At 40.9% G+C, this 9,944-nt stretch overlaps 1 long non-coding RNA gene across 1 annotated transcript; it reads right to left on the reverse strand.

The window, feature by feature from the left end:
- Positions 1-3,323: 3,323 nt before the first annotated feature.
- Positions 3,324-5,582, reverse strand: LOC122723050. The gene is made up of 3 exons (XR_006349913.1): positions 5,215-5,582; positions 5,009-5,104; positions 3,324-3,463 (listed from the first exon to the last, which is right to left on the reverse strand). It is a non-coding gene; the product is annotated as an uncharacterized LOC122723050 (long non-coding RNA).
- Positions 5,583-9,944: the final 4,362 nt, after the last annotated feature.

The following is a 9,944-nucleotide window of genomic DNA, read 5'->3' on the forward strand; positions in this document are numbered from 1 at the left end:
TCAGAGTAGAGATGTAAGCATGGGTGTCGGAAGGTCAGAAGAAGGTATGGGGGAGTCCCAGGGAGGCATGCAGGCCTCGGGGTTTGGCTATCCACCCTTTCCTCAGGGCCCAGAGTATCCGATGGGAGGCACGTCGGAGTACTCTAGGTTTGCCCCATATCCACCCTACATGCCATATATGCCCTATCCTTCCTTCTATCCACCATCTCACATGTATCCACCCCCACCTGTTCATCCAAGTCCAGTACAGCCTGAAGTGAGGGAATCAGTTCCTCCACCACCACCTCCTGAACCAGTAGCCCCTGTTGTGGAAGCACAGCAACCCAGTTCTTCTAGGGGAAGTAAGGTGAAGATGACCGAGTACTTAAAGTTGGATGCTCCGAAATTTAATACAGGAGATGATCCCTTTGAGTATCTCAGTGCAGTCAGAATGATAACAAGTGAGTTGGGAGCAGATGATGGTAGAGCTATTGAGATGGCAGGGTTCACGTTAAAGTGTAAGAAAGCTAGAGAATGGTTCAAGAACTATGTAGACCCGAGACTTGAGAGTATGACATGGGAAGAGTTCGCCAACGAATTTGCTGGATGGGCTTTTCCTGACAGTTCCAGGGAACTAAAGGTTGTGGAGTTTGAGCAGTTGAGACAGACGGAGGAGATGAGTGTTAATGAATATACAGATAAGTTCCTGGAATTGTTGCCATATGTCGGTCAGGCATGTGATACAGATCAGAAGAAGGCAAAGAAATATGCCACAAGGCTTCATCCCAGGTATTTCTCTTTGATTCTTCATGCGGAGAAGGAAAGTTTCCACTCTATTGTGGATGCTGCTAGAAAGATGGAGGCCAGTGCCATAAGTCAAGGTGTAGTCAAGGCACAGTCTTCTGGTGTTAAACCAGGTTCCTCCTCACAGAGTACAGCAAGTGCAAGTAAGAAGAGATGGGAGAAATTCAGAGGAAAGAGAGGCAAGTTCTGGAACAGGCTTAAGGCGGGTCTGGGAATGAGTAGTGGCTCCAGTTCTGGCGCAGATTTTCTAGTGTGCAAGAGGTGTGGCAAACAGCATAGAGGAGCTTGTCAGTTGGGATCCACAGCCTGCTATAGATGTGGGCAGGAGGGACATTATGCACGAGAATGTCCTCAGGCGACTTTAGTTGCACCATCCCAGCAGATGAGTACGGGCAGTGTAGTACAGCCAGTAGCTTCAGCCATACCACCAAGCAGTGGCAGAGGAAGAGGAAGAGGGGCAGCCTCGTCATCAGGGATGGGTTCCCGAGGTGCAGGTCCGTCAGCCCCAGCACGGATTTTCACCCTGACTCAGCAGGAGGCAGACATGTCGAACACGGTGGTGTCAGGTAATCTCATCATTGGGTGTTCAGAGGTGTATGCTTTAATGGACCCCGGTGCTTCTCACTCTTTCATTTCTTCTAGAGCTGCAGAGAGGTTGGGTCTGATGGTGTCTGAGTTAGAGTGTCCTCTATGGGTCAGTGGACCCAAATGTGATCCATCTTTGGCAGCGTCAGTCTGTCGGTTCAGTCCAGTGTGCATAGAGGGTAGATACCTTCCAGCTGACCTGGTGGTTCTAGAGTTGACAGATTTTGATGTCATTCTAGGGATGGACTGGTTATCTACGTATGATGCAACCCTGAACTGTAGAGACAAGGTAGTCAGTGTCAGAGACCAGGATGGGTCAGAGTGTGTTTTCAAAGGAGACAGGAAAGGGACACCTAGGGGTTTGATATCAGCCCTCCAGGCTCGGAGGATGTTACGGAAGGGGTGTCAGGGGTTCCTAGCTTATGTGAGAAAGCTAGACAGTCAGGTTAGGGAACCATCCTCAGTACCAGTTGTTAGAGACTTCCCAGATTTATTTCCTGAAGAGCTTCCAGGACTGCCACCGGATAGGGAAATAGAGTTCGAGATTGAGTTGATGCCCAATGCCAGACCGATCTCTATTTCTCCCTACAGGATGGCACCAGCAGAGTTGCGAGAGTTGAAAGAGCAGTTACAGGATTTGGTAGCTAAGGGTTTCATTCGCCCGAGTACCTCACCCTGGGGTGCTCCAGTATTATTTGTCAGAAAGAAGGATGGACCTCTGAGACTTTGTGTCGACTACAGACAGTTGAACAAAGTCACTATCAAAAACAAGTATCCGTTACCCAGGATCGATGATCTCTTCGACCAGCTGGCAGGAGCAGGTTGTTTTTCTAAAATAGATCTGAGATCCGGATACCACCAGTTAAAGATCAGGGAAGGAGATGTATCCAAGACTGCTTTCAGAACCAGATATGGGCATTATGAGTTCCTTGTGATGCCGTTCGGGTTGACTAACGCCCCTGCAGCATTCATGGATCTCATGAACAGGGTTTTCAGGGAGTACTTGGATCGTTTTGTGATCGTCTTTATTGATGATATCTTGGTGTACTCCAGGAATGCAGAGGACCATGCCCAGCATCTACGGATAGTGCTGCAAACCTTGAGAGAGCATGGCTTGTATGCCAAGTTCTCCAAGTGCGAGTTCTGGCTAAGGAGCATTTCCTTTTTGGGACATGTTGTATCAGAGGAAGGTATAACAGTAGATCCCAAAAAGGTAGAGGCAGTAGCCAACTGGCCTACACCCTCTACAGTGACAGAGATCAAGAGTTTTCTGGGTTTGGCAGGCTACTATCGGAGGTTCGTTCAGGACTTCTCGAAGATAGCTGCTCCTATGACCAGACTGACCAGAAAGAATCAGAAGTTTGTGTGGTCAGAGGAATGTGAGGAGAGTTTTGCAGAGTTGAAGAGACAGTTAACTTCAGCACCGGTGTTAGCTCTGCCGATCAGTGATGAAGATTTCACAGTGTTCTGTGATGCATCCCGAGTGGGATTAGGTTGTGTGTTGATGCAGAATGACAGAGTGATAGCTTATGCTTCTAGATAGCTGAAGAAGCACGAGCTGACTTACCCGACACACGATCTTGAGATGGCAGCTGTTATCTTTGCACTTAAGATGTGGAGGCATTACCTCTATTGTAACACCCCTTACCCGTCTATACAATAACTTAGTAAAGGATGCCACATACTATACTATATGCAATTACATATGTGGACTTAAGATAGCTTTGACCTTATAAATTGTTCTTTAGTTTGTTTAAATGCATGTTGATTCACAAAATAATTTTAAATGGAGAAACCGCAAAAGTCTCCCCTGTTTATTAGCAATTATCCCTGTGAAAAATAGTCATAAAATCTCAATATTTGCTTATTTCACATTATCAAATCCATAAATAGAACATAATAACTTAAATTAGTCAACACATTTGTATATATTTGTACTATTTACAACACTCATTTACAGACTCTTGGTAGACTATTAATGTACATGCCAACCATAAACAACCTCTGTACAAATCTTGTGACTGACTGGTTATGATGATGTCTCTGTGCTGATGCAGAACCAGACCTCCTAACTGTTGCTTCCTCTATCTATTACCTGCGCATGGAAAAGTCCAATGCGCTGAGCTTATGCCCAGTGGGTGAATAACAACATATATATTCATTCAAGTATACTAGGAATAATCATGACATATATAATGAAATCATGTTATATAAAAGCACATAAATATTTTATGTGTCAGTGGACAAATCAGGTCATTAAATTTTATAGCAGTAAGATCATTCATATTTTGGTAACCATCTTGTGTGCATGCTAGCAAAGCATTAACAAGTCATATAATTAAATCTTAGCCCCTATAAACTCTTCGTAGGATCAACTAGCTAGATAAGGGAAATCTGTATCTGTATAGCACAAAGTGCCAAACTGTATGGCCTGGGGGCCGAATGCTGTGCCTGTATGGCTAAAAAGCCGGAAAACTGTATGACACGTAATGTGTCGAAAATATCATATCATGTAGCCCATTAGGGCGCAGTACTGCTACACTGTATATGGCATGCCATACCCTTATGCTATCTATGACTCCCACTGAGGTTTACTAGGGCCAAGAATGCATAATTTCATGTTAAATATTTATTGGTACTAAATAAGCAATCACATCAATAAAAAGAGTCCTTAAAAGCATTCATATATGTGTAATAGAACATATTCACTTATGAGCATATTATTCAGCCATAAACATTTTACTATGTCATCAAGAATATGTATGAAAATTTTTAGTCTATTAAGCTAGCACGTGCGTAAAGCAGGCATGTCAAGCTAGCATGTGCGTAATTTGGCCACAAAGCTAGCATGTCAATCCCTTTTAGGTCAATATTTATATTTAGCTTTGTTTCTGCCTGAGATTGTATCACATTTTTAAGTATCTTATGGACACAATTAGACTCACTTTTCTTCATGAACGTTGTGTATTTATGTCTTAGCTTTCTAACAAGATATATTACGTCTAATTCTGACCTTCCTAACTTAAGTTATGATTTTTTATTTGCAACCTGCTCAATCAGGTCCTAACCAGTACAGTTTTGGTATCTGTTTTTAATCTAACAAAACCTATCATATGCATACATTTACATACAGATTCAAGCTTAACTTTCTTGTAAAAAGTTTTAGGTATACTTTTCAGGGTTCATTTGGCACTGGTCTTAATTCATTTCATTGAGTAAATCATTAGTTATGGTCTAGGAGATACATACTGCTCCGGATGCACAATTCCCTGTGACCAGCTTAGGTTCACTAGCAAGTTTCACATAATTAGCTACAGATTCAGAATTTGGTCACTTCATGAAAGTTTGAGATTTGTGTCTTAGCTTTCATTTGGTATATGTTAGGCTTAATTTCAATGATTACACAATAAGTTATGAGGCTTCTAACACAGACTGTCCTGTTGGAACCTATTCTGCCAGTTTTATGTTTTTGGCTTCCATGTTGTATCTATGTACTTTAAGCCTTCCAATCATCATTTCAACATTCATATTACATATCCATACAATCAAAAGAGCATTTCCAGCAAACAAAACCAATCCCTAATGTTACATATTCATGAGAAAATCAAAGGAAAAACAGAAGTTCATACAATCACCAAACCTTTTGCACAATCTTTTCAAAAGCTTTAGGTACACCTTAGTTACTCTCTTTCCTTGCCTTTCCCCTTTGATGTACCTTCCTCCCTTTGAGTTTGTTCTTTACAAAGAATAAGAAAAACAGAAGCTTTAATTCATTTAACAACATATAATTAATTGAAACATGAAAGAATACGTTTACCTAACCTAGTTTTCAATTTCATCACTTACCACTAAAGCACCTTAACTTCTCTCCTTCTTTCCTCCCTTTCTATGGTTTCCTTGCTGGTTATTACACTTAAGAACAGATTTTGTGTGGCTGGAGATTTTATCTTTTTGATGAACTATGGTGGAAATGGAAGATAAGAAAGCAAAAGCTTTTTCTCTTTCCTTTTGGTGTAGCCACGGCAATGATGGACCAAATGAATGACAACTCTTTTCTTTCATGCTTAGTCATGCATGGCTAGGTGTCATATGGTGGGTTAGGTGTGAATATAGAAAAAGGTGGAGGGCAAACTTGGAATTTTACTTTTAAACTTTCCATATTCACACTTTCACCTACTAAACTTTTCCACATGTTTCAATTTAGTTTTTAAACTTTCAATATTCATAGATTGACCTACTAAACTTACATTTTTAACATTTAGAAGTTCATTTTATTTAAGCAAGCACGTCGGTTTTAGGAAGCACCTCAAGCTAGCATGTAGGGAAACCCTTAAGCACCTCCCGATAGCAACTTGATTCCGACCTGCTTATCACGTTAGATACTTTATTTTAAGATATGTCTGTTTTCTTATTTGGGTTTTCTATGATTCAGTTATTACAGTTTGAAGATGTTAAAATACTATTACTGGTCGTTCTTATTTTAACTCTACCTTTGGACGAATAACTCTATATGAAATGCAAGTTAGACCTCTAAACACAACTTTTAGTGCTCTATCTTTAAACAAATTGTGTGTCAGACGGCTTTGGATAAGCTAGCACCTCCCCTAATTAGCTCGAGGTTAAGCTAGCACCTCCCCTGAAGCTAGTTATTCTAACTTCGGACTGGTACAATTGAAAGCTAATGGTTGCTTTATTTCTATCTGCAGGTTTTGGAATGTTACAATTCTCCCCTCCTTAAAAAAATTTCGTCCTCGAAATTTACCTGTCATGAATAGCTGAGGGTGTTGTTGCCTCATTAAGTCCTCACTTTCCCATGTAGCTTCCTCTGTTTTGTGGTTTCTCCAAAGAATCTTCACTAATGGAATCTTCTTATTCCTTAGCTCCTTTATTTCTCGTGCTAAAATCTTCACTGGTTCCTCCTCATAAGTCAAATCAGGTTGAATATCAATTATCTCAGAAGAAATGACATGAGAAGGATCAGATCTGTATCTTCTCAGCATGGATACATGGAAGACATTATGTATCTTATCTAATCCAAGGGGTAATGCTAACCTGTAGGCTATCGGACCCACACGTTCAATTATCTCATATGGACCGATAAACCTAGGACTTAACTTTCCCTTTTTGCCAAATCTGAGCACCCTTTTCCATGGAGAGACTTTACGAAACACTTTATCTCCAACTTCATATGCTATATCTTTTCTCTTCAAATCTGCATAAGACTTCTGTCTGTCTGAAGCTGCTTTCAACCTTTCCTTGATAGTTCTCACTTTCTCTTCTGTTTCCCTCACCAAGTCTGGACCTATCACTTTAGCTTCACTGAGTTCTGTCCAGCACAATGGAGTTCTACATTTCCTTCCATATAATGCTTCATAAGGTGCCATTTTGATACTTGCTTGATAACTGTTGTTGTATGCAAATTCAACCAATGGAAGGTATCTCTCCCAGCTCCCTTCGAATTCAATAACACAACTTCTAAGCATATCTTCCAGTGTTTGAATTACCCTTTCAGATTGCCCATCTGTTTGAGGATGAAAAGCTGTACTAAAATTCAACTTAGTACCCAGTGCTTCATGCAATTTCTCCCAAAATCTGGATGTGAACCTCGGGTCCCTATCTGAAATAATGGAAAGAGGTACTCCATGTAATCGAACTATTTCAGTGATATATAATTCTGCATATTTCTCCAATGAGTAATCAGTTCTCACTGGCAAGAAATGAGCTGACTTAGTCAATCTATCTACAATCACCCATATGGCATCTTTTTTCCTTGGTGTCAGTGGTAATCCCACAACAAAATCCATAGTGATCCTATCCCACTTCCATTCTGGTATGGAAATAGGGTGTAAAAGACCAGATGGAACTTGATGCTCAGCTTTCACCTGCTGACAAGTCAGACATGTAGCCACAAATTCAACTATATCTTTCTTCATACCTGGCCACCAATAATGCAGTTTCAAATCTTGATACATTTTATTGCTGCCAGGATGCATAGCATATGAACTACTGTGTGCTTCCTCCAGAATGTTCTTCCTCAGGTCATCAACATTAGGTACACATATTCTGCCTTCATAATACAAATAGCCATCATCCTGAACCACATGTTTCTGCTTTTTCCCCTCTTGGACTTGCCTTATCCACAAAGCTGTTTCAGTATCCCCTTTCTGTGCTTCCTGGACTTGTTGAAGTAGATTGGGTCTAAGCTTTAGTTCTGCTATGATAGCCCCATTATTAGCTAAAGATAGACGGGCATTCAAAGCTCTTAAAGCAGCAAAGGATTTCCTGCTAAGTGCATCTGCTACCAGATTGGCTTTACCTGGATGATAGTCAATAATGCAGTCATAATCCTTAAGCAACTCTAACCATCTTCTCTGTCTCAGGTTAAGCTCCTTTTGTGTGGGCAAATACTTTAAACTTTTATGATCTGTATAGATATAACATTTTTCTCCATACAAGTAATGCCTCCATATCTTTAATGCAAAGACTATGGCTGCTAACTCTAAATCATGGGTAGGGTAGTTCTTCTCATGTGGCTTTAATTGTCTTGAAGCATAAGCAACTACCTTCCCCTCCTGCATGAGTACACAACCCAGTCCATTATGTGAGGCATCACTGTAGATCACAAAATCTTTACCCGATTCTGGCTGTGTAAGGACAGGTACCTCTGTAAGCATCTTTTTAAGCTTTTCAAAACTCTCCTGGCATTTGTCATCCCAGTCATATTTAACATTCTTGTGCAATAATTTAGTCAATGGGGCAGCAATGATTGAAAATCCCTTTACAAACCGCCTATAGTATCCAGCCAAACCCAGAAAACTCCTAATCTCTGCTATGTTCTTAGGTGGTTTCCACTCAAGGATAGCTTCTATCTTTTTAGGGTCTACTCTGATTCCTTCAGCTGACACAACATGTCCAAGAAAGGATATATCATTTAGCCAAAACTCACATTTACTAAGCTTGGCATAAAGTTGTTTCTCTCTCAGAGTTTGTAATACTATCCTCAAATGTTGATCATGATCTTCCTTAGTCTTTGAATATATTAAGATATCATCTATGAACACTACTACAAACTGATCCAGGTAGGGATGGAAGATGCGATTCATCAGGTCCATGAAAGCTGCAGGAGCATTAGTTAACCCAAAAGGCATAACAAGAAATTCATAGTGTCCATATCGGGTCCTAAAAGCAGTTTTAGAGACATCTGTTTCTTTTATCTTCAACTGATGATAACCCGATCTCAAATCGATTTTAGAAAAGACACTGGCTCCTTTTAGCTGATCAAACAAGTCATCTATTCGGGGCAAAGGGTATTTATTTTTAATTGTCACCTTATTTAGTTGCCTATAATCTATACACAACCTTAGTGTCCCATCCTTCTTTTTTACAAACAATACAGGTGCGCCCCAAGGTGAAATACTAGGTCGTATGAAACCCTTGTCAAGCAATTCTTGTAATTGTATTTTTAACTCTTTCAATTCTGTAGGTGCCATCCTATAAGGAGCAATAGAGATAGGTGCGGAGCCTGGTATAACATCTATGGCAAATTCCACCTCTCTCTCTGGTGGCAAACCAGGAAGATCATCAGGAAAAACATCAGAGAAATCACACACTGTGGATATGTCATGCACACCTGGATTCTCCTTTTTGGTTTCAAGTGCACAAACAAGGTAGGCTTCACAACCCTTACTGATTAATCTCCTAGCTGTAGCGGCCGATATAATATTAGACAAGTAATCTGATCTCTCCCCTACAACTACCACATCATGATCGGCAAGTGTTTTTAATGTAATTCTTTTTGATCTGCAATCTACTATTACCCGATGCTTAGATAACCAGTCCATGCCAAGGATTACATCAAATTCTCTAAAGGGTAACTCTATCAAATCACCATGGAAAGTCTGATCATGAATGGATATAGGACAATCCCTATATACTTTACTCACTATCACACTATGACCAAGGGGGTTGGTTACTATTATATCTTGGTTTAGAGAATCTGCCTGTAATTTCCCCTCATTGACAATGGGTAAACATATGTATGAATGTGTAGATCCTGGGTCTATCAATGCATGCACAGGTTTATCAAAGATTGAGAATGTACCAACAATCACGTCTGGGGAGTCTCTGTCCTCTTTAGCCCTGATGGCATATGCTCTAGCAGGTGTTCTGAAGTCTAGTCTATCTACTGTTTCAGACACCCTTTGACTGGCTGAAGTTTCCCCTTGATTACCTCTACCCCTTCCTCTTCCTCTAGATCCAGCAGGAATAGGCCTCTCTATAGGTGGTGCTGATGATACCTGTCCCCTAGGACAGTCTCTCATAAGATGCTCAGTGGATCCACACCTGAAGCATGCCCCTGTTAGTTTTCTGCAGGGTCCTAAATGCCTTCTACCACAGTGCTCACATATAGGGTATTGTCCCCTGCCTGCACTTCCTGAACTGGCTACAGAAGTACTAGTTTGCTGCCCAAACCTCCCTGCAAAACTCTGCGCTAGTGGCTGCCTTTGTCTTTGTACCTGACTCTGCCCTAATGATTGAGCACCTCTTTGTCTCTTCATAGGTGCTTGAGAGGCTGA

This window comes from Manihot esculenta, chromosome 2, assembly GCF_001659605.2.
Source record: "Manihot esculenta cultivar AM560-2 chromosome 2, M.esculenta_v8, whole genome shotgun sequence".
Lineage (NCBI taxonomy): Eukaryota > Viridiplantae > Streptophyta > Magnoliopsida > Malpighiales > Euphorbiaceae > Manihot > Manihot esculenta.